This window comes from Epargyreus clarus, unplaced genomic scaffold (assembly GCF_041222505.1).
Source record: "Epargyreus clarus isolate Ecla_fem2 unplaced genomic scaffold, WU_Ecla_fem_2.2 ptg000008l, whole genome shotgun sequence".
In the NCBI taxonomy this organism is placed as follows: domain Eukaryota; kingdom Metazoa; phylum Arthropoda; class Insecta; order Lepidoptera; family Hesperiidae; genus Epargyreus; species Epargyreus clarus.
In genome coordinates this window covers 7618140-7628334 of record NW_027332216.1, presented here as the reverse complement: position 1 = coordinate 7628334, position 10195 = coordinate 7618140, and positions in this window count along the sequence as shown.

Genomic DNA, 10195 nt, shown 5'->3' with positions numbered 1-10195 from the left:
GTAAAGATTACTCACTCCTAACAAGAAATTGTACCCAGTTTTGAGAATTGAAATAGTTGCGTAAAAAAGTTTAGCCACGTCTCCGTGCTAAAATGTCCCTAAAATATTTGAAATAATTATTTATTTATTATGTAAATTACGCAGTATTAGTTATTTAATCGTAAATTTTCTCTAAAAATGTTTTTATTTGTCAAGAATTAAAAAAAAAGAACTTACTAATAAGCCGTTTGTGGCTTCATTCAAATTCAAGGCGGCGAAGTATCTTTATTAATCTATGTGTTTTGTATTAATTATCTATGTGTGCATAAATAAATAAATAAAAATAAAATACGCAACGCCCACTTCCCTTATAAACTTTATTCAGAAACGCGTCGGTGGTTGAGATATAGAGCCATGATTCCAGATATGTTTGCAAATCAAACCTATCTCAATAATTTCCGGAACAAAGGGCAATGATTAATCACATTTGTCTGCTAACTATTAGTAATGTTAATAGCTCGGATGTCACCCTAAACAAAGATAAATGAGTTAGACACACAACATAAATTTGATACTAATCAATTTATGGGTCGCCAGTTTTAGCCATTATGCTTATCATATTTGGAACTCTGAAATAGAGCACATACGTTTGTTTCGTTTGTAGACTAATATCTGTCATGCAGCTATAACATACCTATCGATATTATATATCCTTAGATATGTTTGTCTTTGAGAATACACTAATAACTTAGTTTAGAGTAGGTACCTATTTTAAGTTATAATTAGATAATAAAGAAGCATAATGAATAATGTTCAATTATTTCAAGGATTATTTAATTTGGACAAGGGCATATAGAACAAAATAATGATTTTGTACCTTTTTGTAAGATTTACCGACTAGATAATATTTTGAAACTGTATTTAATACAAGTAATTTCAAAGGAAACCTTCAAAAGGTACCCAATGCCGTGGGCGCGGCACGGGGTTATGTGCGATTCTTACCGCACGAAAACCCCGCCGGTGGCCGTCCTCCGCGCTGCATAGAGGAATCCGGGATCTCCAGAGGAACTCAACCGGAGTCCTCTTAGCGCGATGCCCCGTCGGGCTCCGCCCAGGTGTGCCTGACGCTCGCCACACCGTCTGGTGTGCACGACGGTATGCGACCACACATACCGTCGTCCTTCCTGGGGTCGCTGTCTGGGCGGTTTAAGCTGCCACTTAGAAGCCAGGTAGAAGCGCCTTTTAGTCGCCTCTTACGACAGGCAGGGGATACCGTAGCCCTATTCTGATCTAGGCACTACAGGGTCAACACATGTATCTACCTACAATTATTTTTTCAGACACAAGTGTCTAGTAGTTCATTAAGAAGCAGACCGCACTACGCACACAATATTCTTCAGTTAATTCCAAGCTTGTTGCAACCATAAAGTATGTTGTAATTAAATTACTCAGATAAAAGTTAAACTTGGTAGAGCAAATAAAGCCTGATAAAATTTATTACCCTCGCAATTTCGGCCCGGTGCCAGGAACCGATATACTTCTGTTCTGCGAAATGGTAAAAACAAGTGGAGGGTAATAAAACATCGAAAACATTGTAGGACGTAGCTATGAGACCACATCTCACCGCTAAACCGTTATAAAGCTCCCGACGAGCCTCACAAATTAAATCGCAGACCACAAGCTCGGCATTAAATTAGCCTGCGTCTAATATGAGAATAATTTAAATTCTAAGGGATTGCCTTGCCTCTTACTAGGAGCGTACATTTGTATTGCATTAATTAAATGAGCTTTTATACCCGACTTACATTTACCTTAGTATCTTAAAAAATCAGTAAATAAAAACATAGTTTAAGTTTATTAAATGGTTACTGTCGCTTGCGAAATCATTTATTAGTCACATTAAAAGAAATCCAATCGAGCCAATAAAAGATTTAATCTAGCCTCAGATGGTCTCCCAGAACTTATCTTTCTTCCAACTTCGAAAAAGGAAGGTGTTCAACCGTATATATTTTTATTTAGGTATGTTTTATTCGTATGTCTGTCACAAATTTAAGTAATAACGACATTTATTTGTGTTTAAAAGCTCTCTTATAATTTTTATAAACTTTCTAAGCTAAATGGGTGCTTTCCTTTAGATTAGCGTTGTAAATGAAGTTTACTCGGTATAGATAAGTTTTTCTCAGCGATAGAAAAGCTTGCTAATAATGTTCGTTACGGAATTAACCGGTCTCAGGGCTCATTAGGCCGAGCCAGCACATTTTTAACGCTTAAAAAACTTGGTCCCCGTTTTCTAATTACCTATACTTATAGCAAGTAGCCATGCGGAAAACAAAAGGTTTACTTATTCAAAAATAGAGATTTTTAAATAATGAAAATAGTAAAGGAATTATAAGCAGCTAATGGCAGTCAAGCTAATATTGGTACCAAATTTTCCTACCTGATGTTAATCACAGTATCATTGCTCCTCCCAAGGCATAAGCTGGAATGTCTCATATTAGTGGTGGTAGAACCCTTTGTGGTCGACTCCGGCGGCACCACCGCCACACCTATTTCTACCTAATAACAGCAGTGTTAGGCGCTGCTGTGTTCCGGTTTGAAGGGTGTGGTAAGGGAGACAGACTTTTCCGAGGCGTTCCAGCTTAGTTCTCAGGGGTAGCGGCGCATCTATGGCCGACCTTAGGTAGGAATATCTAATCCTATCTGGGGTTGATTACAGATGTCCATGGACGACAGTAGCCACGTACCATCAGGTGGACTGCATGCTCGTCTGCTATTCCTATATTATAAAAAAAATGTTATAGGAAAAAAGGTGGAACATTGGAGACCGGTCGGTCACAGTGGAACCGCTTCAGAAATCCCCTGCAAGATATTACACAGGCATCGCAGTATCAGAATTTAGCATTTACTCTTGTAAGTCCCGTGACGTGCGAGATCACAAGTAAAATCATATTGACTTGACAGAAGGTCTGTCGTAGGACTAAGTAATCTACTCTTGGAAGAGTAAGAACTACGCGATGGAGTAATCACTCATACATACCCCTCACAGAAACAATAAATATAAAGTAAAAATAGAATCAAGAGAAGTGAGAAGAAGATAGCTGATCTTTTAGCCTACGAATATTACCTATATCTCTGTAAGCAGCAATTGGAAAGTGCGTGAGTATTGCGCATAAAATATTCCGTTTGAATTTCAATATTCCCCTTTTAAGTTTAAAGTAATCTTATTTCATATTAAAATAGACAGATAAGGATTTTATTTTAAGGAATTAAGGGTCTTACTTAATCTACAAAATCTTAATTTTCTCCGTCAGCATTTCGCCTGTCCTCTTAAAACCCGTTGAATTATTAAATAACGAATAGAATATTTGGGTATTACTTTAGTTGACGCAGAAAGCTTAAAAAATAGAAGACAATTTAAAAAAGGCTTTTTTCGTATCCAATGTTTTGTTTATGAGTTATGAAAATAATTAGTAAGGTTTCGTAGTGGCGGCGCATCTGTGGCTGAACTCAGGTAGGAATCTAGTATTTTCTTGGCTTGAGTACAGATGTCTATGGGCCGCAGTAAGCCACTTTCCATCAGATGGATTGCATGCTCGTCTACTACAACTAAATTATAAAAAAATACTTACATCCCTACTTCAAAGTAGCCCATTCTAGTCAAATAGACACAATAATATGCTATACTAGTTTCAAGAGTAATAAAACCTCCATATTAGCTTTAGTAATGTACTATTGCAGTTAATTACATTGCACAGATACTAGTCTACTCCACAAACCTAGAAGAAATATGTTGCTATTACAATACAACATCCAATTTCTGTAGGTATATTTAAAGCTTGCATTAAACGTAAGATTTTTTTAATACTAACTTAAAATAAGCTTAGTGATTCAATGTTGAGGTATTTGATACTCGTAATATATTATGGTACTTACATAAAAAAATGGTCACCATCTTAGTGCGACCTCCATACTGAGTCCATAACGTCACTAAATTAATCATGCATTATAATTAATCGGAAAGTTTTTGGGAAATTTCAACTCTATCGGTTGGGGTAGACTGGATTAAAATTCAGTTGCAATATTTAACTCATACATGTGGTGGTAGAAGTAGGTGGTAGAAGGTGGTAGAACCCTTTGTGGTTCAACTCCGGCGGCACCACCGCCACACCTATTTCTACCTAATAACAGCAGTGTTAGGCGCTGCTGTGTTCCGGTTTGAAGGGTGTGGTAAGGGAGACAGACTTTTCCGAGGCGTTCCAGCTTAGTCCTCAGGGGTAGCGGCGCATCTGTGGCCGACCTCAGGTAGGAATATCTAATCCTATCTGGGGTTGATTACAGATGTCCATGGGCGGCAGTAGCCACTTACCATCAGGTGGACTGCATGCTCGTCTGCTACCCTTATATTATAAAAAAAAAAAAAAAAAAAAACATACACACGAATTATACGCAAACTAACAATGCAAGTTAAATACAAGCTCGTAATAAAAATACCCATAATAATCTTAGAAAAATTGTCCGTATGTAAATGTACTGCTATCAGTACAATAGTTAACTAGTTAAAAAGTAGTCTGTCTTCCCACAAATCAACTCTGAAAGAAAATGGAAATGAGCCGACACCGCAAGCAAGAGGTTCCCGGGAAATCCTTTTTGACGCGCTGAGGCGATAGACGCCTCGAAACTGATATTCTTACTGAGCTTGAATCTCAGTTCCTTTTGAGTTCCATTGTTAACGAGGAAATTAAATCAGACTATATGTGTATGTTATATATGTGTGCTATATATGTATGTTTCGTATTATCTCGGCGTGAGAAAATAAAATGAAGTCGTTGTCAATCTATTAGTGTTTATTATAAAAGAGTGTCCCACTGCTGGACACGAGTCTTCACTCGTTCAGTGAAAGGAGTTTAGATACCGCGCTGGCCAAGTGCGAATTGTTTGATAGAAGTCTTTGACAACTTAAAAAAAACAATGTCGCGTAGCATTCGTCGAGATCTGTTCCTTCATCATTATAATATTAAATGACAATTCATTTCTAATATTCACATACCTTTGAAAGACAGACGTGCGTGGGATTTTAATCTCCGATCCTTCCATTGAGAGGCTCATTTTCAATTACAAGACTATCACTGCATGTTGCAAGAAAATGAAATGGCAAAGGTTAATTACGTAGACTAAGTAATTGCAGGCCATGGCTTGCCAACCCATAAAACCGTTAGATAAATTAATGAAGCCAAACTTGAGCTTAAGTTCATTTTAGCAGAGCCATTAATTAAGTATAAGCCTCTCAATTGAAAGTACGTATAAAATTTAAGAAATACCAATGTAGTGTTATTAGCCATTTCTATAGAAAATTCGGTATAAATTTTATACGTCAAACCTATTGTGATTTCATTATAATTGAAGGAATGCTATAAACGGCTGGTCGTTTTATTCATATTTATCTCCGATATTTAAATCCAACACCGATTTATATTAAAATAAGTTTTGATCTCAAAAGTAAATACTTTTAAATCATGCAACATTTTTAAAAGGCCATTTCCGCACTTGCGCTAAAGTTTCTCACTTTTTATAACTTTTGCTAACAAGCAAAAGCCACATTCTACAACTTAAGATGCTTCTCAGTTAAGTAGTTTGAATAACTTTGTTAACATCAAACTCTTTGAATTTGTGTCCTTTAAACGTGCCAAGTTAAAAAGCGAAAGTACTAGGTGTACATAGATGTAGAGGTACGGAACTATTCGAAGATTGCTGTCAAATGGGAAAACCGATTACTTGCGAACTGTACCCTTACCATGAGTTTTTACGTTTTGACAAATATGACTGTTTTGGTATTTGTTTACGTATTTGCCCATACAATTTCCAATCAGCGCCCCTAGCGGATTGTATCAGAACTATAGTATCAGTAACATAACATTAAATGTCTAAATTGACAAAATTGCGCTTTATGTTTTGTCTATCTTTTTTGCGAACATGTTAGGCAGACAAAAAGACTTGAGCACTTACTTATTGTTACGTTTACTCAGTCTACTGATGCAAACGGAACAGAATAATTGATTGAGTAAACGTAACGTAAAATTGTGGAATGTTTTAAGAACTCATGGTAAGGGTACTGGTTCACGTCTCACGTTAAAGCTTGCTCACGTACATAGAAAATTGTACGTTAAAGTTAGCATTTACGCTATTTGTGATCGTTTTCGATGTCAGCACTAGCATGAGAGTGAAATTGAATGGAAAAGCTAAAGTTATTTGAATACCAGAGATTGTTAGTTTAAATAGTTATTTTTATTACTATTGACCCAATTTGGTCCCACTTCTGGGCACTGGTCACTTCTTCAGTTTCCTCTTATAGTCCGAAACACTAAGACCACAGTCTCTGGCTAAGCGCGGTTTGCTAAGGTGCACATAATACGAGTATATTTCTGACATAGATTAGTAAAGATCCTCCTAACAAGAAAATGTAACCAGTTTTGAGAATTAAAATAGTTGCGTAAAAGTTTTGCCACGTCTCCGTGCTAAAATGTCACTAAAATATTTGAAATAATTATTTATTTATTACGTAAATTACGCAGTATTCGTTATTTATTCGTACATTTTCTCTAAAAATGTTTTATTTGTCAAGTATTCAAAAAAAGAACTTACTAATAAGCCGTTTGTAGCTTCATTCGATTTCAAGGCGGCGAAGTATCTTTACTAATCTATGATTTCTGAATACATCTTTAATTACTTTGTATTAGAAATATTATACAAAACATTTAACGTGTGTAGATAATTGAGTAACTCCAATGTATTAAAACGTAGCAAATATCTAATTAATTTAACGAGAAACTCATATCTTTTATGAGTATAAAATGTTAAAGCATTCTAATGACTGCTATATACTCGTAGTGCTCTTATCAAAAAGATTTTCGCTAACATTTTTAAATTTTATCCAGCATATAAAAGTAAAGAGAAAATGATGTACCTATTAAATTTTTATGTTCTTACAGCAGGTACCTAATTATCTTAATGTTCAGATGAAACTATTATTTAGCATAATGGCAATATCCCAGAGGAGCTCATAGCTCCGTGGTGCTAGAGTTTCACCTGAATTCCGGTTAAGTAATAGTCATATAAGGCAGTGATAACCTAGTGGTTAAGAAACTTGGCCTCTCGTTCGAGGAGTCCGAGGTTCAAATCCCAGGCACGCACCTCTGATTTTTCAAAGTTATGTGCGTATTAGAAATCAATTATCACTTGCTAAACAGTGAAGGAAAACATCGTGAGGAAACATGCATACCTGAGAAAAAAAAAAAAAACTCAAAGGTATGTAAAGTCTACCAATACGCACTTGGCCAGCGCGGTGGACTATGGCCTAATCCTTCTCATTATGAGAGGAGACCCGTGCCCAGCAGTGGGACAATAATGGGTTGCTGATAATGATGATGATGAATTGTCATAGATTAGTATGATACCTAAAGATATTTAAATCTCTGGCACTAGAGGTACGTGGAGTATCGGTCACCATATTGATCTGACACGCAGAAAATTCTTCAATCGATGTGGGTCTGATATACATTAATATGATATAGATTTCTCGCCTAAATATTTGTGAACTGTAACAAAGAAGTATGTGACCGAAGACTACACATGTGGAATTCTAGGCTAGGAACACTGGCTATAACTGAAAAACCACGGAACAGAAAAAAATAAAAACCGATTTATTTAATTGGCAAACACGAAATTAAATTAACATAGAGGGTCACTAACTCTTATTTATTTATTTATTTGTTTAAATTGAAACTCTTAAATTTACTAATACGCATATAAAAATACACACATAAGCGCATTGTGATTGATTATACTACAAAATTCTTCAGTTGTGGTTCATTTTTCTTTAAAAACTAAATAAATGTACTGTCATCTGACGCATGAATATACTCGGATTAATTGTATTATTGACCTTCAATGCAGCATATAAGACAGTTGTATCCCAAAAAATTCCAACGTTACGTAAACTGGAAGGATCCACGTCTATGAGCGCACTAACGGACTAAACTGCTAACAGACCCGGAGGTATTATTATATGGAGCAAGTTCTTGAACCCCCATATTCGTATTACTCAGAGTAATTCCAGCAATTTACATAGAAATTGGGTATAATTTTGAATCCCCAGATGATTCTACATAAACTAGCAGTTCTGAGTATTGGTATTACGTATGTTCTTTAAGCATATTCTGTGTGCCTTTCAAGAATATTCTCGTATCACGTATTATTTTAGTAACATTGAATACTCAAGAGTTAAATAAGTTGATTTTATATAATCAGCAGTTGTGTAACCCATTTGGTGTTAAGTTGTCATTAAAGGGCGTCAAAAGCCTTTACCAAGCCCAAACAAGTATTCTACTAATATTTAGGAATTCTTACTCTTGTGTTCAAGTGTTTATAGATGATAATCACGTCTTTTTAATAAGCAGTGCGTCAGAAAGAAAAAGTGGTAGGTCTGCCGCAATCAGGCCAGTTTCAAGTAACTTCAAAAAGGTACCTGATTTTTTTTATAATATAGGAGAGGTAGACGAGCATGCAGTGCACCTGTAACAAGTGGATACTGCTGCCCATGGACATCCAAAACCCATTTCCAATACCACCTAATTCCGATGGTATGTAAAAGATATTTCTATACAAAAGCATCTCATGATCCATAAAACACTATTAACGTTATTTTATTCTCAAATCCGTTTTCCTTGTACAAAGAACATTTTCACCTCATAATTTCATTTTGCGTCAAATTTGCCGCTATTGTGAAATACTTTCGTAAGCCCCGAAAATGATGTGCAAAGGTTCGCTCTTAACTTTTTCCTACTTTGGCAGGACTAGTTCGAATTTGTCCGGAAATTTTCATAGGTACCCAAGTATAAAAGAGCATTTGTTGTCTGTACAATTGGTCATACATTTCCGAAACTATTTAAGTAAATAATTGCGTTTTCATCATTTTTTATAAGAAAGTAAATGAGATATAATAAATAATTATAGTAGTGTGTACGTGTTTGAAATAGCCATGAGTAAGCCTTGTATAAGCTTATTATATAATTTTTGTGCTTATTTATTATTTTGATGAGATTTTTTTACACATTTAGTTTACGTACCTAATGTATTGAATAAAAGATGTAAATATGTAATACATTAACCGCGGGCCGGAAGCTTATTCTCATGACTTTTAATTACTTCGCAGTTGTAAATTTATTGTTTATTTTATTTCTTATAGCAGCAAACACAAAATATAAGGTCTACGAATAAATTTTTGATGACCCAGCAACACTAGCATGTGCACCACTTGCATGGAGTCACCGTGCAAGTGGTGCGCATGCACAGCACTCAAAACCCTACACTCAAATTGATCTTTGCAATCTGCAACAATATTGTGTTAGACGTTTTCAAAATTATTTATCTATTCACGTCGTCGTTTTTTCAATTCAATATTTATGAATTTAGAAATACGAATTAAAAATAAGTACAATATTATTTACAAAATTTGTAAAAATAATTATAAAATGTACAAAAAGTAAGTGCATTTATGTAAATATATTTTTGTTTCGAAATAAATAATAAATTTTGTAGCCATTTTGTTTGTAAAGTAAATTATTATTTTGTTTTTAAAACACTATATAATGCTAGAGTATCGCACGATAAATGCTTAAAATATTCAATTAAAGTTTGCCCAAAGTTGCGAAAACATAAACTAATTAAGAAGAATCAAGTCCAGTGAAAGCTTTCTGTAGTAAAGGAGATGTTTCAAAATGTATGGGCTCCCGGCCACCTTTTGTACACTACACTAAAAACTAAGAAAACTTGCAAAGAACAATTCGTAGGGGTTCATTTTCTTCAAATCATGTTCGTTTAATTGTTAAAAAACAATAATTTACACTTAAACTTGCAACACAATTGTGGAAAAACATCATGGCGGTAGTGATTACCGTAATAATGTCATCTGTCATTCTATTTTAACTTACTATATACATTATATACTTTTTAATATATTTTTACGCGAATGGGCGTAGATGTATAAATATTGTATTGTACCTATGTATTGAGAAACACTACCTATATTTTATAAACATTAATTATATTTACTTTCATAAATCTTTACTTAAAACAAACATACCAAAATAAACCAAAATGTACTTCTATATCAATATATTTTAGTTAAAACATTTAAGTGTGTAAATAAAACAACTTTAAG